Here is a 26,356-nt window from a genome sequence, read left to right as displayed (position 1 = left end):
ATAGACTTGAAATTCTTGCCATACAAATCTTTCACTTGCTTAATTAGTGTCATGTCAAGGTATTTTATGTTGTTTGTGACTGTTGTGAAGAGTTTCATTTCCCTAATTTCCTTCTCAGCCTGTTTATCCTTAGAGTAGAGGAAGGCTACTGATTTGTTTGAGGTAATTTTATATCCAGCCACTTTGCTGAAGTTGTTTATCAGGTTTAGGAGTTCTCTGGTGGAATTTTACTATCATATCATCTGCAAATAGTGATATTTTGACTTTTTCCTTTCCAATTTGTATCCCTTTGACTTCTTTTTGTTTTCTAATTGCTCTGGCTAGGACTTCAGGTACAAGGTAAGGAGAGAGTTGGTAGCCTTATCTAGTCCCTGATTTTAGTGGGATTGTTTCAAGTTTCTCTCCTTTTAGTTTGATGTTGACTATTGCTTTGCCGTATATTTCTTTTTGATATGTTTAGGCATGGGCCTTGAATTCCTGATATTTTCCTGACTTTTCACATGAAGTGGTGTTGAGCTTTGTCAAATGCTTTCTCAGCATTTAATAAGATGATCAATGTTTAAGTGACAAACGAAGAAGAGATGAAGAAAAGGAGAATAGGAGATACCATCTGAAAAATATTTTGGAGTTGTCATTTTTAGATATAAAAACATGGATAGAATTTAATTATATCTTATTTTTATATGTATTGGTGCTTTGTCTGCATGTATGTGTATGAAATTTTCATGTGCCGAGTACCTACAGAGGTGAGAAGGAATTGGATTCCATGGAATCCTGGATTGACATTATTGTTCTAAGCTACCAGGGTACTACAAATTCACCCTCTGAAAAGGTGGTCGGCTTTTAACTACTGAGCTATCTCTCTAACCCCTGTAGAAAATATCTTTCTTGTTTGAAATCATGAAGGAGATTTACAGAGATCTATATTGTTGAGATGAACATTAAGATGTAGTAACAATTAATGTACAAAATAGTGCAAGGAGTCATAAAATGTGACAAGTTGGAAAGAAAAAAATAATAAACATTAGATGGAAGAGAAAATAAGTGCAGGTGCCATAAGATATAAAAACTGTAATCTCCAAACAGAATAAAAACATAGTCATGCATCCAATTAAACCACAAAAAAGAAAGAAAAAGGGAGACATGAAGCAATAGCTTTGTTTCTGGTTTACACTGTTTGTGCGGGAAGGTGGGAGTGGGGTGTGATTTTGTAGTCAAGAGAAATATTTCCAGAGCCATAGGCATATAACTTTCAATGGTGGAATAATGAGTGGTGTTCCAAGATATTTAATTACACTGTGAACTCAGAGATTGTGTTATTTCCTGAGAAACCCTGTTTCCAGCTGTGGTGTGGATCAACCCTAATATACACCTTTAATCCCAGATCTTGTGTTTATGGTGACCAAGATGAAATAAAGTTAATTCATGGTTAAGAGGGAGAGCAAGCAACCAGTTGACAGGAAGTGAACACAGGAAAAAAAAACATAGATACTAAGAGAAATTCAGGGTGAGGGATATAGACACACATAGAAAGTAGATGCAAAAAAACATTTATTTTGAGTTTTTTGTTTGTTTATATTTCTTCTTTTTGCTGTTTGTGTTTGTGTGTTTGTGTGTGTGTGTGTGTGTGTGTGTGTGTGTGTGTGTGTGTGTGTGTGTGTTTATATGGATATTTTGGGACATCAGCTGAGGAGGAATGTCAGGTAAACACTTTTTCTGCCTCTCTGAGCTAGCAGGCTTCCATCCCAGCATCTGGCTCCTGAGTCTTCATTGCTAAAGCCAAGCATTTGAGGTTTTGTTTAAATCAACATAATTGGTGCTCATTTGTTGGTGGCTCTGACTCTTTGCCATGTTTATATTGAGCTTGCAGAGCTACCTGCATGTGTTGTTGACACTTTGACATGTGGATACTAATTTCAAATGAGCACGTGTCTCTTTGTCCAGAAGAAAAAGTAGTGCATCCATGACTGGCCAGACATATAGTTGATCCCAAAGCAGCTACATCATTTAAAAGGGCCCCACCCCAGCCTGTTGGATGTACGATGACTCTCTGAACTCTTAATACCTGGGAATCCTCTCTTTCAATTAGCCTTTCATCTTTTATGTGCTCTAGTACCTCCAAAGGTCAAATGCATCTGAGGTATAAGTGAATATATGAGCTGGAATGCTATGTATGGATCTTCTGAACTGCCCATCCCCATTCCTCTAGAAAGTAAAGTGTTAGTAGACCAATTATTATAGTTCTAGCTATCGTTGTGTTATTCTTGTTATTTTATTGCTTTAAATGTGGACCAAAGTCATCTTTTTTTTTCATGGTGGGTATGGGATGCTTGTATTAAGAACATAACCCCCAAAAAGTCATACTCTCATGCTAAAATAGTATTTAACAGGTATATCCCAGCGGTATTGCATAATTTTAACTCCTTTTTGTTAATGAGTTATCTAAAATGTGGCCTCCAATTCACCAGGTGAGTACACATTGCAATTTTTTATTCATAATTACCTTCAAATTTTATACCCATAGGTTTGTCTATAAAGCTACTTTTTGGTGATGTAACACACATCTTTCACAACAAAGTAATAAGAGGGAGTTTATGACTCTATCATGAGTGATGACAGGAAAGATAAACAGATTCAGGTAATTTGGCATGTAGAATTATGAAAGTAGTTGCACAAACTTTTGGAATCAGGAAAATAGTCATAAATCAATGGATGTACCAAACACACAGATGTGGGCTGCAAGGGATAGTCAACCAATGAAAATTCTACAGTTTGATTCAAATAGTAAGTGATAAGATTTTTAGTTCCCTTCTTAAAGATATTGGTTGTCTACTATAAAGACATTCTACAAGTTTTACCTGAGAGTAAAAGGGATTTCAGATCAGATACAGAGGTAGGTGATAAATGGCACCAAACAAAGCCCATGGTAAATTTGGCTTTCAATCTACAACTTTCCAAATTACCACAATAAAGAATTTCTAGTCCATAAATCAAGCTGCAGGACCTACACCAAAGACTCTTTCAGGAAACATAAACTCATAATTCTCTCTCCTAAGCATTATGTTTATGCACATGAAACCGTATTTTTTCTCTTGATAACAACCTGGCTCAGTATTAAGATATGATAGAAATAAGAATAGGTAGGTAGGAATATATATAGGCTGAGAGAGAGAGAGAGAGAGAGAGAGAGAGAGAGAGAGAGAGAGAGAGAGAGAGAGAGAGAGACTTGTTAAAGTCATTTAGAAAACAGCCTCTGGGCTGTAGTATTATTAGTTATCAAGATCTGCGTCTGAGTTTCCTGTCTTTCCACTCTTGACATCTGACAGTTTGCATTTAGATAAAATATAATAATTAAGCCCAAACAAAGAATATCTATAACCAAGAGGATAAAGACAATAAAATAGCATTCTCATTAATTAAATAAATCATCTATGTTTATCACATCCTTTTCCTAGGCTATTTTTACTTTGTGTCTATAGTCACTTATAACTTCATGAAATGGAGATGTTTGGAGTTTCTGAAAGGATTCATTGACTTTATCCTTTTATTACCCATAAAATTTATTTTCTAGTAATAATGTCATATGGAGTAGCTAGGTCTAATTTTAGGAAGTATTGATTTTTAAGATCCAAATAATTTTGACTCTTATTGTGACTAATAATTTCATTGTCTTATTATTCTGGCATTAGATCATATTGCAGTTTGGAAAGAAAATGGTCATATTATAGAGGAAATTAGATAATAACAATACTATTTCATGCTTTTTCCAATAAAATTATCCTTTTCAATGCCAACCAACCAGAGCTTCCAGGGACTAAGCCACTACCCAAAGACTACACATGGACTGACCCTGGGCTCCAACTGCATAGGTAGCAATGAATACCCTAGTGAGAGCACCAGTGGAAGGGGAAGCCCTTGGTCCTGCCAAGGCTGGACTCCCAGTGAACGGGATTCTTGAGGGGAGGGCAGTAATGGGGGGGCATGGAGAGGGGAACACCCATATAGAAGGGGAGTGGAAAGGGTTAGGGGATGTTGGCCTAGGGAATAACATTTGAAGTGTAAAGAAGAAATACCCAATTTAATAAAGATGGGAAAAAAGAAAAAATGATCCTTTTTCCATATGCCAAATATTAGTAATGATAATGATAAAGACAAGAGATGAGACTTGTGAGAAATATGATTCCACAAAATTGTCCATAACCGAATGCCATTCTGACTGAGAGTCTAAAAGGAAGTGGGAATCCAATAGGAGTCATTTTGTAATACTGCTTACCTACTTCCTATTAGAGAAAATATGAATGTTATTTAGTATTTTTTCAATCCCATCTGTGATAGTTAGTCTTGATTATCAATCTGATGGGATTTAGAATCACCATGAAAACTAACCTCTGGGCACGTCTTGGTGGATTTTCTAGATTAGATTAATTAAAGTGAGAAAATTGATCCTAAATGTGGGTGGCACCATTCCATGGCCTGGAGTCCTGGACTTAATAAAAAGGAAAAGGGGAAATGAGTAATCCCATTCATGAGTGTCTGTTCCTGGCTGCATATGCAGTGAAAACAGCTGCCACAAACCCCAAGTGCAATGACTTCCCCACCACCAGAGATGTATCCTCAGCATGAGAATAAACACAAGTGCTTCTTTCCTTAGGTTCATTTGCTTACATGTTTATAAACAAGAAGACAACCAACTAACACACCAGCTGATTATACCAAGGGATGCTTTGAAGAGTCGTTTAATTGGTGTATACATTCTTAAGGTGCAGTTTCTTAAGCCACAAGTCCACTCTTTGTTTCTCATATTTTATCTATGTGTTCTATGTTTGAACATAAATGTATTTAAATATGTATCTTTTTACATATGTTAATTTTAGGCAATCTTAAAATTCTCTGAGCAGTACCTATAGCTCTATGTGTAGCACATGAAAACACCATGAACTCTGTTGCCAGCAACATGGATTCCATTGCCACAATAGAGTACAGAGTGTCCCCCAAGCAAAGGTTCCTTTTGAAGGTTTAAAACTTGTCTGTTGGTCTAAAACTAGAATTGTTTAAAGCCAATTTATACTGAATAATGAAAGGCTTCTTTTGTGACTCTAAGAAAATGATTAAAATTTTCTAAACATGTAGTAGGAGGTCAGAAAGCAAACAATAATAACCAAAACAATATTTTTAAAGGACCTAATAATATCATCCTTAGGTTTTGGTTTGCAAAAAGTAAGGCCACCTTCATATTTATAATATAAGATAGTATAGCAAGGCAAATTCGAATATTACAGACAATTTTTAAAAAGGTCTCAATACAAAGTATTTAGAAATACGTTATTAACTAGAGTGAATAGAAGTATTGGAGGGTTTTGTGTTCAGAGTTTGTTCTGGAGTTGTTGACATGACTAAAGATGAGTACTGTGCAGCTCTTCTGAAGTTGATATAGATATGTTCTCAAAAGCAGGTAGCATGCATTTCAAATAATAATAATACAACGAAAATATAATCTCTGACATCTTACAAATGCAAGGGAAGTATTGACATCCCTTTCTTTGTTTTTTTAAATTGGATATTTTTTAATTTACATCTCAAATGTTTTTCTCTTTCCAGATTTCCCAGAAATAAGTCCACTATCCCCTTCCCTTCTTCTATAAGGGCATTCCCCTCCCCATCAAACCTTTTTTCTCACCCCCGCCCCCAAACGACATTCCCCTACACTGATGGTCCAACCTTGGCAGAACGAAGGGCTTCTCCTTCCGTTAGTGTTCAACAAGGACTTTCTCTGCTACATATGCAGTTGAAGCCATGGGTTAGTCCATGGGTTAGTCTTTGGGTAGTGTTTTAGTCTCTGGGAGCTCTGGCTGGTTAGAATTGTTGTTCTTATGGGGTTGCAAGCCCCTTTAACTCAATCCTTTCTCTAATTCCTCCAATGTGGGTCCCATTCTCAGTTAACTGGTTTACTGTTAGCATTTACCTCTGTATTTGACATGATTTGGCTGTGTCTCTCAGTAGACATCTATATGGTTCCTGTCAGCATGCCTTCTTAGCTTCATCAAACTTATCTAGTCTTGGTGACTATATATATATATGCCTGTATATACATGTGGGGAAGACTCTGAATGGCTGTTTCTTCAGTTGCTGCTCCAAACTTTGCCTCCATATCCCCTCCTATGCATATTTTTGTTCTCCCTTTTAAGAAATAGTCAGGCATCCACACTTTGGTCATCCTTCTTCTTGAGCTTCATATGGTCTATGAATTGTATCTTGGATGATTCCAGCTTTTGGGCTAATATTCACTTATCAGTTAATACATACTATATGTGTTTTTCTGTGACTGGGTTACCTTACTCAGGATGATATTTTCTAGTTCAATCCATTTGCCTATGAATTTTGTGAAGTGATTATTTTTGATAGGTGAATAGTACTCCATTGTGTAGATATATCATATTTTCTGTATCCATTCCTCTGTTGAAGGCCATTTGGGTTCTTTCCAGCTTCTGGCTATCATAAATAAGGCTGTTATGAACATAGTGGAACATGTATCTTTGTTGTATGTTGGAGTATCTTTTGTCTATATGCCCAGGAGAGGAATGGCTGGGTCCTCAGGTAATGCAAAGTCCAATTTTCTGAGGAACCTCCAGACTGATATCCAGAGTGGTTTTGCCAGTTTGCAATCCCACCAATAATGAGGGAGTGTTCCTCTTTCTCTTCATCCTCACCAGCATCTTTTGTTATCTGAGTTTTGGAACTTAGCCATTCTGACTGGTATGAGGTGGACTCTCAGGGTTTTTTGATTTGCATTTCCCTGATGACTCAGGATGTTGAGCATTTCTTTAGGTGCTTCTCAGCCATTCAATATTCCTAAGCTGAGAATTCTTTGTTTAGCTCTGTCCCCATTTTCTAATAGGGTTATTTGGCTCTCTGGAGTCTATCTTCTTGAGTTCTTTGTATATTTTCAATATTAGCCTTCTATCAGATGTAAGATTGTTAAAGATCTTTTCCTAATCTGTTGGTTACCATTGAGCTTCATGCAAAAAATCGAGCTTTCTTAAGAAAGTCCTTCAATGTACAAACTAGAAAAGGCTGGTTTTATATAGATGACTTATAAAGTGTCACATGATTCACAGTCTAATACTTCTGGTCCTTATTCTTCAACTCAGTAACCTAATTTCTGGTCTACTTCTTTGCCTTGAAACAAAAGAACATGGAAATAGGTGTCTGGCAAAGTCAGATCTGCATTTATTACACTGCTCACGAAAGTCCGTCCCATCAGGTTTGAGGAGATCCTTGATGTGATGTCTTTTCTTTCAGACAAAGACAGACTTGACTCCCACTGTAAGGAGTACCACAAGCCAAGCTATCCAACCATCAAAAGGCCTAGCTTATACAACCACAGGCTCTCTTATTATTTGGTCAATCTCTGTGAACACCTATGAGCCCATGTTAGTTGATTTTGTGGATTTTTCTTATGGGGTCATTGACTCATCTGACTCCTTTCTCCTGTTCTTCAGAATTCCCTGAACTCCACCTACAGTTTGTCTATGGAACTCTACATCTTTTTCCTTCAGGTGCTGGATGAAGCTTCTCTGATTGATGATTATTCTAGGCTCCTGTTTAAAGTATAGTAAGTACAGAAGAATATTATTAGGAATTATTTCATTGACTTTTTTTTCAGGTTATGTTTAGTTTTATTTTAGGTCTGTGGGCATTCCAGCCTCAGGGTCCTGGCTCTTCAGGCAATGTTGGTGTGAGCTACCTCTGGTGACATGGGTATCAATCTGGAACAGCAATTGGTTGGCCATCCCATTAGTTCTGGACCAAGTTAATGCCTTTTCTAATTGGTGCAATAACCTTATTTCACCCCTATGCATTTAGCTTAGCTCTCTAAATCCCTGGAGCTCACAGGGAAAAGACTCTAACCAATTCTTAATTGTCAGTTACTATTTTTGTTTTGTTCATGTTTTTGTCTCATGACTCACTGAGTTTAACCAAGGCCATTAGCATGCATACGGATGTGCTGCTATCCATGGGATTATGACTAACACATCATTGATTGCATTACTGAATAAAATGAATTCCTTTGGTCCAGAAGACCATGACTGTGCTCTTTGCTCCCCTCAGTGAACGGAGGCCCAGCGAGGCCTTTCACCCTCTATGTTGAGCACCAATGGAAGGAGAAGCCCTTGGTTCTGCCAAGGCTGGACCCTCCAGTGTAGGGGAATGTTGGCTAGGGGGTACTGGAAGAGGGGATGGATAGGGAGGAGAACACTTTTATAGAAGAAGGGGGGATGGGATAGGGGGCTTATTTCCAGGAAACTAGGAAAGGGAATAACATTTGAAATGCAAATAAAAATATCCAATAAACAAAACCAGGAGGGATGTCAATACTTCCCTTCCAGTTGTAAGATTTCAGAGATTATACGTTTGGGTTTGTAATTATCACCTGAAATGTGTGTTACCTGCTTTTGAGAACATATCTATATCAACTTCAGAAGAGCTGCACAGTACTCATCTTTAGTCATGTCAACGACTCCAGAACAAACTCTGAACACAAAACCCTCCAATACTTCTATTCACTCTAGTTAATAACGTATTTCTAAATACTTTGTATTGAGACCTTTTTAAAAATTGTCTGTAATATTCGAATTTGCCTTGCTATCCTCTCTTATGTTAGTGGTATTGTTTTATGGGAATTAATATACACTATCGCAAAATTTAAGAGTTTTTGAGTGTCCTGGCTAAACCATGCCCTTAACACTTCTCAGCATGTTACCTATGATTCATCCCTTTCATGCATCTTAATAATCACCCATCTCTTATATTCTTGCAGCCTGTTCTTCTAAGATGTTACTGGGGTTTTGAAGGGCCATATGGATATCCTGTTACTTTTTAGTTGTTTTTTTTTAAATCCCTTATAGTGTTGTATAATATATCTTGTTTAGCAGTGAGGTCTTTGCCAATTTTTGTGGAATGTCTAGTACTTATAAGGATATTTTCCAAAGAGGCATATCATAAGAGAATTAATGGGAGTTTCATTGCATAAGGTAGATAATACTTCAGTCACTTTTGCTAATTTATTTTTTAGTGCTATTTTATGTTTTAACATTCTATGACTGTAGAGTGATAAAAATAGTAAATTCAATAAAAACGTGTATAATAGATCAGTTTATGTAAACAGACTCAAATGTTTGTCTATCGTAAGTGAGTTCTATTATTACATAATGTATCAATACCTGTGTGGGTAGGAATAATACTTTTAAATACATTCTTCCCTGTTGCTAAGGTGGAGGCTTTCTTCAAGAGATTATTTCACCCCATGGTAGATGTGGTAGTTTGAATATGCTTGGCCCAGGGAGTGGCACTCTTAGTAGATGTGGTTTTGTTGGAGGAAGTGAGTCCCTGTAAGGGTGGGCTTTGATACCTTCCTCCTACTGCCTAGAAGACAGTAGTCTTCTTCTATTTACCTTCAGAACAAGATGTAAAATTCTCAGCTCTTCCAGTACCAGCCTGGAATGGTGACATTCTTCCTGCCATGACAATAATGGTCTGAACTTCTGACTCGGTAAGCCAGTCCCAATTGAATGTTGTCCTTTCTTTGTGTTGCCTTGTTCATGGTGCCTCTTTACAGCAATGTAAAAACATGCAAGCTTAGCATTAAGACAAATTTATATCTTCCTGTTTTAGACATACAAATAAAACATTTCATGTTTCAAATATTCTATCCAGTAAAAATACAAAACATAAAATGCTTGATCTCTTAGCCATTTTCTACAGCTACAAGCTACTACCATTTAAGGCAGAAAGTTGTGTTTCAGTTAATATCAATGACTCTAATTGATACCTATGAAATTTTAATACTCTTATAGCCTCAAATGTAATTATATGATTACATATTATCTTAAATTTTATCGTCATGACATAATTTTATGCTATACTTCAACTTTCCAATATAATGTTTATCTATTTCCATTGTGAAACAACCTTTTACATCATAATTTTATTTTAATATGTAAAATTATATGAAGTACAATTCCTATTCTCTCTATTTTTTATCAAATATATTTCTGTACTTTTAACACTTTCTAGTCATTTTTTATACTTCATACTCACATGGATTTTTAAGACTCTGAATTTAGAAAAGTGATCTAAGAAACAAATTTTGATGTTTTACTGAAAATGAGGGAAGCTTTATGTGAAACACAGAAGGCATGATGATATATTGTATGTTAAGTATCTACAATTACAAATACAGGCAAAACATGATATGAATCCTGAAGACATTTGGATTTCCTCTTACGAATTGTGGTAGTTTGTACAAGAAGTGTCCCCCCCCCATAGTAATTTGAACACCTGGTTCCCAGCTGGTAGCATTATTTGGGGGAGGGTTACTTAATGTACTCTTGCTGGAGGCAGTATGCCAGTGGAGGATGGATATTGAGGTTAAAATTCTTATGACACTTGAAATTCATCTACTACTCCATGCTTTCAGTTCTGGGTCTGAGCAGTTGTTTCCTGTTCTGACTGCTATGTCTACTGCTTACTTATCCTTTCTTAGTATCCCTCACTCTTCCCACTTAAGAACATAAGCCCAAGTCAACTTTTGTTTCCTCTATGTTGCTTTGACCATGGTTACATGGTTACAGAAAAGTAATCACTACACAAACAAATTTAAATTGAGTAGATTTTAAAGATGTGTTTAATTTCTATATATTGAAAGGGTTCCAATTAGCTTTTTATAAGAACGTACTTACAAACCAACTTGAATTTAACCCTTTTCAGAATGACTTCATCGTGTAATTATTTCTTATAATATACATCAAAACTAACTTATAGAAAATCTACCCAGAAATCATATGTTTGTACAGGTGTGCATTTGTATGTTGTATGTATATTTAAAACCTTTAAGTGAAAACTTTACACATAAGATAAGGTAAAACAAGTGGCCAATTTTATCAATGTAAATATAGAATACTGAATCAAAATTTATAATGGGTGAAATAAATTAACATCACATTTTTTTATCTTGTCAAACTATTTCTTACTGTTGTTTTAAGTAAACCTCATACTCATTTTTACAGAGACTTTAAGATGTCCTTTTGTTTTGCTCTGGTTTTACGTTTTGTTTTATAGTCATAAGCCAGTTTGATAACTAATATTTCAATGTTTGTAGTTTAGATATGAGGAGCTTGATGTAGTAACCTTGACTGACCTCTTTTCTTAGAGATAAAAGGCAGAATCACAGGTCTTCCTGGTTGCTGCCGCTGCAGAGAGCCCCTGGGCAGCACCCCACGAGCGAACCTGAGCCTCGGGACCACAGGTAAGACCAAATTTTCTGCTGCAAGAAAGCTGCCTGGTGAGCTTGGGACACACGGAAGCAGAATTTCTCTAGGACCGGGCACGTTCTGTGTTTACCGGAAGTCCCACACCCGCGGATCCCGGCCCACAGCAGCTCTCTGCTCCCAGACCCTGTGAGAGAGAGACCCAACCGCCTGGTCAGGTGGGCACTCCTGAGGCTGCAGAGCGGAAGAGACCACCAACACTGCTCACCCCTGCCCACATCCCTGGCCCAAGAGGAAATTGTATAAGGCCTCTGGGCTCCCGTGGGGGAGGGCCCAGGAGCGGCAGGACCACTGCCTGAGACACCGCCGGAACCGGAAAGAAACAGACCGGATAAACAGTTCTCTGCACCCAAATCCCGTGGGAGGGAGAGCTAAACCTTCAGAGAGGCAGACAAGCCTGGGAAACCAGAAGAGACTGCTCCCTGCACACACATCTCGGATGCCAGAGGAAAAAGCCAAAGACCATCTGGAACCCTGGTGCACTGAAGCTCCCGGAAGGGGCGGCACAGGTCTTCCTGGTTGCTGCCGCTGCAGAGAGCCCGTGGGCAGCACCCCACGAGCGAACTTGAGCCTCGGGACCACAGGTAAGACCAAATTTTCTGCTGCAAGAAAGCTGCCTGGTGAACTCAAGACACAGGCCCACAGGAACAGCTGAAGACCTGTAGAGAGGAAAAACTACACGCCCAAAAGCAGAACACTCTGTCCCCATAACTGAGTGAAAGAGAGGAAAACAGGGCTACAGCACTCCTGACACACAGGCTTATAGGACAGTCTAGCCACTGTCAGAAATAGCAGAACAAAGTAACACTAGAGATAATCTGATGGCGAGAGGCAAGCGCAGGAACACAAGCAACAGAAACCAAGACTACATGGCATCATCGGAGCCCAATTCTCCCACCAAAGCAAACACGGAATATCCAAACACACCGGAAAAGCAAGATCTAGTTTCAAAATCATATTTGATCATGATGCTGGAGGACTTCAAGAAAGACATGAAGAACTCCCTTAGAGAACAAGTAGAAGCCTACAGAGAGGAATCGCAAAAATGCCTGAATCGCAAAAATCCCTGAAAGAATTCCAGGAAAACATAAATAAACAAGTAGAAGCCCATAGAGAGGAGACACAAAAATCCCTGAAAGAATTCCAGGAAAACACAATCAAACAGTTGAAGGAATTAAAAATGGAAATAGAAGCAATCAAGAAAGAACACATGGAAACAACCCTGGATATAGAAAACCAAAAGAAGAGACAAGGAGCTGTAGATACAAGCTTCACCAACAGAATACAAGAGATGGAAGAGAGAATCTCAGGAGCAGAAGACTCCATAGAAATCATTGACTCAACTGTCAAAGATAATGTAAAGCAGAAAAAGCTACTGGTCCAAAACATACAGGAAATACAGGACTCAATGAGAAGATCAAACCTAAGGATAATAGGTATAGAAGAGAGTGAAGACTCCCAGCTCAAAGGACCAGTAAATATCTTCAACAAAATCATAGAAGAAAACTTCCCTAACCTAAAAAAAGAGATACCCATAGACATACAAGAAGCCTACAGAACTCCAAATAGATTGGACCAGAAAAGAAACACCTCCCGTCACATAATTGTCAAAACACCAAACGCACAAAATAAAGAAAGAATATTAAAAGCAGTAAGGGAAAAAGGTCAAGTAACATATAAAGGGAGACCTATCAGAATCACACCAGATTTCTCGCCAGAAACTATGAAGGCCAGAAGATCCTGGACTGATATCATACAGACCCTAAGAGAACACAAATGCCAGCCCAGGTTACTGTATCCAGCAAAACTCTCAATTAACATTGATGGAGAAACCAAGATATTCCATGACAAAACCAAATTTACACAATATCTTTCCACAAATCCAGCACTACAAAGGATAATAAATGGTAAAGCCCAACATAAGGAGGCAAGCTATACCCTAGAAGAAGCAAGAAACTAATCGTCTTGGCAACAAAACAAAGAGAATGAAAGCACACAAACATAACCTCACATCCAAATATGAATATAAAGGGAAACAATAATCACTATTCCTTAATATCTCTCAATATCAATGTCCTCAACTCCCCAATAAAAAGACATAGATTAACAAACTGGATACGCAACGAGGACCCTGCATTCTGCTGGCTACAGGAAACACACCTCAGAGACAATGACAGACACTACCTCAGAGTGAAAGGCTGGAAAACAACTTTCCAAGCAAATGGTCAGAAGAAGCAAGCTGGAGTAGCCATTCTAATATCAAATAAAATCAATTTCCAACTAAAAGTCATCAAAAAAGATAAGGAAGGACACTTCATATTCATCAAAGGAAAAATCCACCAAGATGAACTCTCAATCCTAAATATCTATGCCCCAAATACAAGGGCACCTACATACGTAAAAGAAACCTTACTAAAGCTCAAAACACACATTGCACCTCACACAATAATAGTGGGAGATTTCAACACCCCACTCTCATCAATGGACAGATCATGGAAACAGAAATTAAACAGTGATGTCGACAGACTAAGAGAAGTCATGAGCCAAATGGACTTAACGGATATTTATAGAACATTCTATCCTAAAGCAAAAGGATATACCTTCTTCTCAGCTCCTCATGGTACTTTCTCCAAAATTGACCATATAATTGGTCAAAAAACGGGCCTCAACAGGTACAGAAAGATAGAAATAATCCCATGAGTGCTATCGGACCACCACGGCCTAAAACTGGTCTTCAATAACAATAAGGGAAGAATGCCCACATATACTTGGAAATTGAACAATGCTCTACTCAATGATAACCTGGTCAAGGAAAAAATAAAGAAAGAAATTAAAAACTTTTTAGAATTTAATGAAAATGAAGATACAACATACTCAAACTTATGGGACACAATGAAAGCTGTGCTAAGAGAAAAACTCATAGCGCTGAGTGCCTGCAGAAAGAAACAGGAAAGAGCATATGTCAGCAGCTTGACAGCACACCTAAAAGCTCTAGAACAAAAAGAAGCAAATACACCCAGGAGGAGTAGAAGGCAGGAAATAATCAAACTCAGAGCTGAAATCAACCAAGTAGAAACAAAAAGGACCATAGAAAGAATCAACAGAACCAAAAGTTGGTTCTTTGAGAAAATCAACAAGATAGATAAACCCTTAGCCAGACTAACGAGAGGACACAGAGAGTGCGTCCAAATTAACAAAATCAGAAATGAAAAGGGAGACATAACTACAGATTCAGAGGAAATTCAAAAAATCATCAGATCTTACTATAAAAACCTATATTCAACAAAATTTGAAAATCTTCAGGAAATGGACAATTTCCTAGACAGATACCAGGTACCGAAGTTAAATCAGGAACAGATAAACCAGTTAAACAACCCCATAACTCCTAAGGAAATAGAAGCAGTCATTAAAGGTCTCCCAACCAAAAAGAGCCCAGGTCCAGACGGGTTTAGTGCAGAATTCTATCAAACCTTCATAGAAGACCTCATACCAATATTATCCAAACTATTCCACAAAATTGAAACAGATGGAGCCCTACCGAATTCCTTCTATGAAGCCACAATTACTCTTATACCTAAACGACACAAAGACACAACAAAGAAAGAGAACTTCAGACCAATTTCCCTTATGAATATCGACGCAAAAATACTCAATAAAATTCTGGAAAACCGAATTCAACAGCACATCAAAACAATCATCCACCATGATCAAGTAGGCTTCATCCCAGGCATGCAGGGATGGTTTAATATACGGAAAACCATCAACGTGATCCATCATATAAACAAACTGAAAGAACAGAACCACATGATCATTTCATTAGATGCTGAGAAAGCATTTGACAAAATTCAACACCCCTTCATGATAAAAGTCCTGGAAAGAATAGGAATTCAAGGCCCCTACCTAAACATAGTAAAAGCCATATACAGCAAACCAGTTGCTAACATTAAACTAAATGGAGAGAAACTTGAAGCAATCCCACTAAAATCAGGGACTAGACAAGGCTGCCCACTCTCTCCCTACTTATTCAATATAGTTCTTGAAGTTCTAGCCAGAGCAATCAGACAACAAAAGGAGATCAAGGGGATACACATCGGAAAAGAAGAGGTCAAAATATCACTATTTGCAGATGACATGATAGTATATTTAAGTGATCCCAAAAGTTCCACCAGAGAACTACTAAAGCTGATAAACAACTTCAGCAAAGTGGCTGGGTATAAAATTAACTCAAATAAATAAGTTGCCTTCCTCTATACAAAAGAGAAACAAGCCGAGAAAGAAATTAGGGAAACGACACCCTTCATAATAGACCCAAATAATATAAAGTACCTCGGTGTGACTTTAACCAAGCAAGTAAAAGATCTGTACAATAAGAACTTCAAGACACTGAGGAAAGAAATTGAAGAAGACCTCAGAAGATGGAAAGATCTCCCATGCTCATGGATTGGCAGGATTAATTTAGTAAAAATGGCCATTTTACCAAAAGCAATCTACAGATTCAATGCAATCCCCATCAAAATACCAATCCAATTCTTCAAAGAGTTAGACAGAACAATTTGCAAATTCATCTGGAATAACAAAAAACCCAGGATAGCTAAAGCTATCCTCAACAATAAAAGGACTTCAGGGGGAATCACTATCCCTGAACTCAAGCAGTATTACAGAGCAATAGTGATAAAAACTGCATGGTATTGGTACAGAGACAGACAGATAGACCAATGGAATAGAATTGAAGACCCAGAAATGAACCCACACACCTATGGTCACTTGATTTTTGACAAAGGTGCCAAAACCATCCAATGGAAAAAAGATAGCATTTTCAGAAAATGGTGCTGGTTCAACTGGAGGGCAACATGTAGAAGAATGCAGATCGATCCATGCTTATCACCCTGTACAAAGCTTAAGTCCAAGTGGATCAAGGACCTCCACATCAAACCAGACACACTCAAACTAATAGAAGAAAAACTAGGGAAGCATCTGGAACACATGGGCACTGGAAAAAATTTCCTGAACAAAACACCAATGGCTTATGCTCTAAGATCAAGAATCGACAAATGGGATCTCATAAAACTGCAAAGCTTCTGTAAGGCAAAGGACACTGTGGTTAGGACAAAATGGCAACCAACAGATTGGGAAAAGATCTTTACCAATCCTACAACAGATAGAGGCCTTATATCCAAAATATACAAAGAACTCAAGAAGTTAGACCGCAGGGAAACAAATAACCCTATTAAAAAATGGGGTTCAGAGCTAAACAAAGAATTCACAGCTGAGGAATGCCGAATGGCTGAGAAACACCTAAAGAAATGTTCAACATCTTTAGTCATAAGGGAAATGCAAATCAAAACAACCCTGAGATTTCACCTCACACCAGTGAGAATGGCTAAGATCAAAAACTCAGGTGACAGCAGATGCTGGCAAGGATGTGGAGAAAGAGGAACACTCCTCCATTGTTGGTGGGATTGCAGACTGGTAAAACCATTCTGGAAATCAGTCTGGAGGTTCCTCAGAAAATTGGACATTGAACTGCCTGAGGATCCAGCTATACCTCTCTTGGGCATATACCCAAAAGATGCCTCAACATATAAAAGAGACACGTGCTCCACTATGTTCATTGCAGCCTTATTTATAATAGCCAGAAAATGGAAAGAACCCAGATGCCCTTCAACAGAGGAATGGATACAGAAAATGTGGTACATCTACACAATGGAATATTACTCAGCTATCAAAAACAACGAGTTTATGAAATTCATAGGCAAATGGTTGGAACTGGAAAATATCATCCTGAGTGAGCTAACCCAATCACAGAAAGACATACATGGTATGCACTCATTGATAAGTGGCTATTAGCCCAAATGCTTGAATTACCCTAGATCCCTAGAACAAACGAAACTCAAGACGGATGATCAAAATGTGAATGCTTCACTCCTTCTTTAAATGAGGAAAAAGAATACCCTTGGCAGGGAAGGGAGAGGCAAAGATTAAAACAGAGACTGAAGGAACACCCATTCAGAGCCTGCCCCACATGTGGCCCATACATATACAGCCACCCAATTAGACAAGATGGATGAAGCAAGGAAGTGCAGACCGATAGGAGCCGGATGTAGATCTCTCCTGAGAGACACAGCCAGAATACAGCAAATACAGAGGCGAATGCCAGCAGCAAACCACTGAACTGAGAATAGGTCCCCTATTGAAGGAATCAGAGAAAAAACTGGAAGAGCTTGAAGGGGCTCGATACCCCAAAAGTACAACAATGCCAAGCAACCAGAGCTTCCAGGGACTAAGCCACTACCTAAAGACTATACATGGCCTGACCCTGGACTCTGACCTCATAGGTAGCAATGAATATCCTAGTAAGAGCACCAGTGGAAGGGGAAGCCCTGGGTCCTGCTAAGACTGAAGCCCCAGTGAACTAGTCTATGGGGGGAGGGCGGCAATGGGGGGAGGGTTGGGAGGGGAACACCCATAAGGAAGGGGAGGGGGAAGGGGGATGTTTGCCCGGAAACCGGGAAAGGGAATAACACTCGAAATGTATATAAGAAATACTCAAGTTAATAATAATAAAAAAAAAGGCAGAATCAGAACAAACCCCCAAACAGACTAAAAGACAAAAAGATCCTGTTTTATTTGCGTACGAATACAATCATTAAATCTTAAAGAAAGGCCAAGAAGTAGATTAAGAGACAAAAATGAGACATAAAAAAATCACTTGAAATCAACAATAACTGTTGACACAGGATAGCAAGAAATGGAAAGAATGTGCAACACAAATCCATTCAGAGTTTCCCTTAACAAGCAAAGAGGGTGGAGCATCTGCTTCTCACAGACACCAGTATAATCTGAATGCAGAGACTAGGTGAAGGCAGAAAAGATCATCTGTGTTTCCTCTCAGATTAAATCGGTGCCCTGAGTGGACCTTGGGTGCTGGCTCTGCACCCAGACCCACAACACCCAGAGGAAGCCCAACTCCCAGGTGCTCTAACACACCCAGGATCCTCCTCTGGGTGAGGAGGCCACAACAACTGTCCCAACACCTGGAGTAACTGGGACCCCTGGAAACCAGGGAGGCAGGAACCTCCACCCAGTCAGTGGCATGAGTTCCATCCAGTCTGAACAAGTGCCCTGAGCAGACTTGGGTGCTGGTTCCACACCCAGTCCCAAAACACCTAGAGGAAGACCGACTCCCAGGCATTATAAAATGCCCAGGATCACAAAGCAAACTCAACTCCCAGGAGATTGGAAACAACCAGGAACACTGGATCTTTGACACACTCAATATCACAGTTGAGGTCACAACATCTTTTCCAACACGCAGCATAACTGGGACCCCATTAGGAACCAGGGAAACCCAAACCCCACCAGTCCGAGGCAGGGGTTCCTTACAGCTTGCACTTTTGCCTTGTGCAGACCCAGGGCTTGCTCCCCATTCACTCCTGCAACACCCCAAGAAAGCTTGATTCAGAGGAGCTCTGACACAATAGGATCTCAGGAACTTGGTCACACCAGGATTTTAGGATCCCAGAGGCAGCTAGAGTCACAGGAGCTCTGACACACCCAGGATCTCAGGATCACTGCATTACAGAATCAAAGGATCACAAAGACAACTGGACTCTGAGGAGTTCTGACACAACCAGGATGACAGGAGAGACAGGCTCCTGCCCGAGACAGCAGGGGCTAGTACCAGTAGAGATAACCAGATGAAGAGAGGCAAGTGCAAGAACATAAGCAACAGAAACCAAGGCTACTTGGCATCATCAGAAACTACTCCCACTACAGCAAATCATGGATAATCCATCACACCAGGAAAACAAGATTTGGATTAAAAAAAATCACATCTCATGATGATAATAGAGGACTTTAGGAAGGACATAAATAACTACCTTAAAGAAATACAGGACAACACAGGTAAACAGGTAAAAGCCCTTAAAGAAACCACAAACATCCCTTAAAGAATTGCTAGAAAACACCCAAACAGGTGAAGGAACTGAACAAAACTATATAGGATCTGAAAATGGAAATAGAAACAATAAAGAAATCAAAAAGGGGAACAACCCTGGTGTGATGGTTTGCATAAGCTTCGCCCACAGAGTGACACTATTAGAAGATGTGACCTCATTGGAGGAGGTGCGTCCAATGGGGGTAGGCTTGGATACCCTCCTCCTAACTGCCTGAGGATATTCAGTCTGTTCCTGGCTTCCTTCAGATGAAGATGTAGAACACTCAGCTCCTCCTGCACCAAGCCTGCTTGGATGCTGCCATGCTTCCACCTTGATGATAATGAACTAAACCTCTGAACCTGTAAATCAGCCCCAATTAAATGTTGTCTTTTAAAAAACTTACATTGGTCATGGTGTCTGTTCACAGCAATAAAGCCCTAACTAAGACGCCTGGATATAGAAAACCTAGGAAACAGATTAGGAGTCATAAATGCAAGCATCACCAACAGAATACAAGAGATAAGAGAGAGAATCTCAGTTGGAGAAGATACCATAGAAAACATTGACACAACAGTCAAAGAAAATGCAAAATGAAAAAAAAAAAACCCTCCTACCCAAAACATCCAGGAAATCCAGAACACAATGAGAAGGCCAAACCTAAGGATAGTAGGTATAGAGAAGACAGAAGATTCCCAACTTAACAGGCCAGTACATATCTTTGACAAAATTATAGAAGAAAACTTCCTTAACCTAAAGAAAGAGATGTCCATGAATATATAAGAAGCCTAAAGAACTCCAAATACACCAGAAAAGAAACTCCTTCCATCACATAATAATCAAAACCACAAATGCACGAAACCAAAAGAATATTAAAAGCAGCAAAGGAAAAAGGTCACGTAACACATATAAAGGCAGATCTATCAGAATTTCACCAGACTTTTCACCAGAGACTATGAAAAACAGAAAATCCTGGGCAGATGTTATACAGACCCTAAAAGAATACAAATGCCAGTCCAGGCTACTATACCCAGGAAAACACTCAATTGACATAGAGAAACCAAGATATTCCATGACAAAATCAAATTTGCACAATATCTTCACACAAATCTAGCCCTACAAAGGATAATAGAAGGAAAACTCTAACACAAGGAGGGGAGCTACGCCCTAGAAAGAACACGAAATGAACCTTCTTTCAACAAGCCCAAAAGAAGATAGCTAAACACACATAATTCCACCTCTAACAACAACAACAACAACAACAACAACAACAACAACAATAAAATAACTTGAAGCAACAATCACTTTTCCTTAAAATCTCTAGACATCAATTCCCCAATAAAAATTATAGACTAACTCATTGGGTACATACATAAGGTCCAGGATTTTGCTGGATACAGGAAACACAGCTCAATGAAAAATACAGACAATACCTCAGAGTAAATGGCAAATGGTCCCAACAAACAAATTGGAGTAGACATTCTTATATTGAATAAAATTGATTTTCAACCAAAAGTTATCAAAAAAGTTAAGGAAGTACACTTCATACTCATCCAAAAAAAATCTACCAAGATGACTCTAAATTCTGAACATCTATGCTCCAAATGCAAGGGAACCCACATTCATAAAAGAAATGTTACTGAAGCTCAAAACAAACAAATAATAGTAGGAGACCTCAAAATCCCACTCTCATCAATGGGCAGATCATAGAAACAGAAACTAAACAGAGACAGGGTGAAACTAAAAGAAGTTATGAACCAAGTGATCTAACAGATATCTGTAGAACATTTCCTGAAACAAAAGAAAATACCTTCTTCTCATTACCTCATTGTACCTTTTCGAAAATTAACCACATAATTGGTAGCAAAACAGGCCTCAACAAATACAAAAGGATTGAAATAATCTCTTGCATCCTGTCATAACACCATGAAGGAAGGCTGGTCTTCAATAACAACAACAACAACAAGCCAGAAAGCCCACACACATAGAAGCTGAACAATGTTCTACTCAATGATAACTTGGTCAAGAAAGAAATAAAGAAATAAAAGACTTTTTAGAGTTTAGAAAATGAAGGTACAACACATAGCCAAACTTATTGCACACAATGAAAGCAGTGCTAAGAGGAAAACTCAGAGCTCTCAGTGCCTCCAAAAAGAAACTGGAAAGAGCGTACACTAGCAGCTTGACAGCACACCTGAAAGCTCTAGAATGAAAAGAAGCAAATACACCCAAGAGGAGTAGATGTCAGGAAATAATCAAACTTAGAGCTGAAATCAACCAAGTAGAAGCAAAAAGAACTATACACAGAATCAACAAAACTAGAAGCTGGTTCTTTGAGAAAAGATAGATTAAAAACCTTAGCCAGACTAACCGAAAGGCACAGAGAGAGTGTCCAAATTAACAAAATCAGAAATGAAAAGGAAGACATAACAACAATATCTGAGGAAATTAAAAGAATCATTAGATCCTACTACAAAAGCCTAAACTCAACAAAACTGGAAAGTGTGGAGGCAATGGACAATTTTCTAGACAGATACCAGGTACCGAAGTTAAATCAGGATCAGATGAACCATCTAAACAGTCCCATAATGTTGCAGTAAATATTAAAGAATTCAGAAGTTCTTATCCAGAGCTAGTGCCAGTACCCTTATGGCCATGTGGCACTGTGAGGTATCTTTATCTCAGCGTCTCCAAGCTGCTCCCAAGGACTCTCAGACACAGGTGATCCATGAGCCATTCCAGTGTGGCACCTTGCCAAACTGGTCCCAAGTGTTGGTTCTAGCACCCGCGGGGCCATATGGAACTAACCATAATTTATCTCTGGTTAGTATCCCTCCCAGTGGCTCTCTACTAGCCAGAAACTCTTTGGTTCCAGCTACCCAGTAAAATTAAGACTCAATAAACTGCAACCCAACAATCAGATTTATATGTTAAATTTTCAATCCACAATGCATCCACATAACAAACTCACAACCAATTGAAAAAGCTATAAACTGTCCACCTAGATAAGATAAATTGATCTGTAGAAATCTATCCCCTAAGAAATATACATAACAACCTGTATCTATGTAGAGATGCATGAAAAGGATCATTTAAGTCTGCCTCCATGTTGTCTCTCTAGTCCTTTTTGCTTCTCCATTTCCTTCTAAAACTTTGTTCCCACCTCACTTCCTTCTGTAAGGTATTGGTACAGAGACAGGCAGATAACTCAATGGAATATAATTAAAGACCCAGAAATGAACCCACATACCTATGTTCATTTGATCTTTGACAAAGGTGCTAGAAGCATCCAGTGGAAAAAAGATAGCATTTTTAAAAAATGGTGCTGGTTCAACTGGAGGTCAGCATGTAGAAGAATGCAAATCAACCCATTCTTGTCCTGTACAAAGCTTAAGTCCAAGTGGATCAAGGACCTCCACAGAAAATCAGATACACTCAAAATAATAGAAGAAAAGGTAGAGAAGAGCCTTGAACACATGGGCACTGTGGAAATTTTCCTGGACAAAACATTAATGGCTTATGCTCTAATATCAAGAATCGACAAATCATAAAACTTCAAAGGTTTTGTAAGGCAAAAGACACTGTCATTAGGACAAAATGGAAACCAACAGATTGGGAAAAGATCTTTATCCTATATCCCATAGGGGGCTAATATCCAATATATATGAAGAACTCAAGAAGTTAGACTCCAAGATGCAAATAATCCTAATAAAAATGGGGTACAGAGCTAAAGGAAGAATTCTCACCTAAGGAATATCAAATGGCTGAGAAGTACCTAAAGAAATGTTTATCATCCTTAGTTATCAGGGAAATGCAAATCAAAACAACCCTGAGGTTTCACCTCACACCAGTCAGAATGGCCATGGTCAAAAATTCAGGAGACGACAGATGCTGGGAAGGATGTGGAGAAAGAGGAACACTCCTCCTTAGTTAGTGGGATTGCAAGCTGGTACACTCTGGAAATCAGTCTGGAGGGTCCTTAGAAAATTGGACATTGTACTACTGGAGGACCCAGCTATACCATTCCTGGGCATATACCCAAAAGATGCTCCAAATTAACAAGGACAAATGCTTCAGTATGTTCAAGGCAACTCTATTTATAATAGTCAAAAGCTGGAAAGATCCAAGATGTCCTGGTATCCAGCCCATATATACACAGCCACCAAACCCAGGTAATATGATGAAGCCAAAAGTGCATGCTGACAGGAGCCTGATATAGCAGTCTCCTGAGATCCTCTGTCACACAGATCTGATTTGTGTGACAAATACAGAGGTGAATGCTAGCATAAACCATTGAGCTGAGGATGGGGTCCCATTTGGAGGAGTTAGAGAAAGGATTTAGGAGCTGATGGGGCTTGCAATCCCATAAAAATAACAATGCCAACCAACCAGAGCTCCCAGGGACTAAAGCACTAACCAAAGACTATACATGGACAGACCCATGGCTCCAGCTGCATATGTAGCAGAGGATGGCCTTGTTGGGGACCAATGGTAAAAGAAGCCCTTGATCCTGCCAAGGGTGGACCCTCCAGTGTAGGGAAATGTCAGAGCGGGAACGTGGGAAGGGGGTGTTTGGGGAAGGGGAATACCCTTCTAGAAGAACACCTTCTAGAAGAGCACTAAGGGGGATGGGATAGGGGGCATATGGATTGGAACTGGGAAAGGGAATAACATTTGAAATGTGAATAGAAAATATCCAATCATATATATATATCGACAAATGGGACTTCATAAAATTGCAAAGCTTCTGTAACGCAAAGGATACTGTCAATAGGACAAAATGGCAAACAATAGTTTGGGAAAATATCTTTAGGAATCCTAAATCTGATGGAGGGATAATATCTAATATGTATAAAGAACTCAAGAGGATCAGACTCAAGAGAATCAAAGAACCCTATCAAAAATAGGGTACAGAACTAAGCAAAAAGTTCTTAACTGAGAAATATCAAAGATCTGAGAAGCACCTAATGAAATGTTCCACATCCTTAGTAATCCGAAAAATGCAAATCAAAATAATTCAGAGATTCCACCACACAAGAGTCAGAATGTCTAAAAATAAAAACTGAGGTGACAACAGATACTGGCGAGGATGTGGAGAAAGACAAACAATTCTCCATTGTTGATAGGATTGAAAGCTGCTGCAACTACTCTGGAAATTATTTTTTCAGTTCCTCAGAAAATTGGATATAATACTACCTGAGGACCGAGCTATACCAGTCCCAGGCATATACCCGGAGATGCTCCAACATATAATAAAGACACATGTTCCAATATTTTCATAACAATCTTATTTATAATAACCAGAAGCTGTAACCAGATATCCTTCAACAGAGGAATGCTTACAGAATATGTGGTACATTTAAACATTTGAATACTACTCAGGTATTAAAAACAATGACTTTATGAAATTCTTAGGTAAGTGAAGAGAACTAGAAAATATCATCCTGAGTCATGTAATCCAATCACAAATAACACATATCATATGCACTCACTGATAAATCTATATTATCCCAAAAGCTCAGAATATCTAAGATACAATTTACAGACCATATGAAGCTCAAGAAGAATGAAGATCAAAGTGTGGATGCTTCAGTACTTCTTACAAGAGGGAACAAAATACTCATGGGAGGAAGTAAGGAAACAAAGTGTGTAGCAAATAATGAAGGAAAGGCTATCCAGAGACTAGCACACATGGTGATTCACCCTACATGCAGTCACCAAACCCAGTCAGTATTGGGGATGCCAAGAGGTACACGCTGACAGGAGCCTGATATAGCTGTTTCCTGAAAGGCTCTACCAGAGCCTTGCTGTTACAGATTAAGATGTTTGCAGTTAACCATCACACTGAGCACAGGGACTCCAATGGAGGAGATAGAGAAAGAACTGAAGGTGCTGATGGGGTTTGCAACCCATAGTAAGAAATAACAGTATCAACAAACCAGATGCCCTAGAGCTCCCAGGGACTAAACCACCAACTAAAGAGTACAAGTGCAGGGACCTGTGGCTCCAGCAGCATATGTAGCAGAGAATAGCCTTGTTGCTCATCAATGGAAGGAGAGGTCCTTGGTCCTTTGAAGGCTCTTTTCTCCAGTGTTGGGGAAATGCCAGGGTGGGAAGGCAGGAGGGAGAAAGTGGGTGGCAGGGGGAGTACTCTCATGGAGAAAGGGGTTGAGGGGATGGGATAGGGGGGTTTCTGGAAGGGAAATCATTAAGGGGTATAATATTTGAAATGTAGAGAAAGAAAATGTCCAATAAAAAATGAAAAAAAGAAAGATCAGTTGCTACAGTTGACAGTGCAGGCTTGGGTGAACTTCCTCCCTTTTTGAAGAGAAGCTTAGAAAGGAAATACATGCTGCTGCACATAGTAATTAATTCTCATTAATTCTCATTAATTACTAGAAGTCCAGGCACTCTGATTCTCTCCAGGGATTATGAATTTTACCAGATTTCTCCTCCCAGTACAATTTACCTTAGAAGAGGCTATACCAATCTTTTCTTTAGTGTGACATTTTGTTCCTTTCAGGGATTCCCAGAGAAGATAAGAAGAAACCAACAATGGATAAGAGTAAGATCAGAGGACTCAGGAGGAAAGAATAAAGAAAAGTTCAATCCTTCAGAATACACCATTTAATTTTAATTGATTTCCTAGTCTTCAGTATTTCTTAAAATATTTATGAAATTTTCAAAACTTCATTTTTTTTCAGACAACACCACTTTTTTTTAATCTTTATTAACTTGAGTATTTCTTATTTACATTTTGATTGTTATTCCCTTTCCCAGTTTCCAGGCCAACATCCCCATAACCTCTCCCCCTCCCCTTCTATATGGGTGTTCCCCTCCCCATCCTCCCCCCATTACCACCCTCCCCCCAACAATCATGGCCACTGGGGATTTAGTCTTGGCAGGACCCAGGGCTTCCCCTTCCACTGGTGCTCTTACTAGGCTATTCATTGTTACCTATGAGGTTGGAACCCAGGGTCAGTCCATGTACAGTCTTTGGGTAGTGGCTTAGTCCCTGGACGCTCTAGTTGCTTGGCATTGTTGTTCATAAGGGGTCTCGAGCCCCTTCGAGCTCTTCCAGTTCTTTCTCTGATT

The 26,356-nt window shown here is 39.0% G+C and overlaps 1 long non-coding RNA gene across 2 annotated transcripts in view; it reads left to right on the top strand.

Annotated features, from left to right (window-relative positions):
* LOC108351227 (uncharacterized) overlaps nt 1-25,902 on the top strand; it is a 40,011-nt gene extending 14,109 nt beyond the window's left edge. Inside the window, exons 2-5 of one of the 2 annotated variants that reach the window (XR_015623008.1) lie at nt 4,652-4,760; nt 9,459-9,550; nt 11,210-11,305; nt 25,785-25,902. This is a non-coding gene — a long non-coding RNA (uncharacterized LOC108351227). The remainder of the gene's footprint in view (nt 1-4,651; nt 4,761-9,458; nt 9,551-11,209; nt 11,306-25,784) is intronic. The other variant, XR_015623007.1, reaches the window with a different exon arrangement.
* The last annotated feature ends 454 nt before the right edge of the window (nt 25,903-26,356 follow it).

Source organism: Rattus norvegicus, chromosome 6 (genome assembly GCF_021556685.1).
Source record: "Rattus norvegicus strain SHRSP/BbbUtx chromosome 6, alternate assembly SHRSP_T2T, whole genome shotgun sequence".
Classification (NCBI taxonomy): domain Eukaryota; kingdom Metazoa; phylum Chordata; class Mammalia; order Rodentia; family Muridae; genus Rattus; species Rattus norvegicus.
This window is presented reverse-complemented; position numbering and strand designations above follow the sequence as displayed.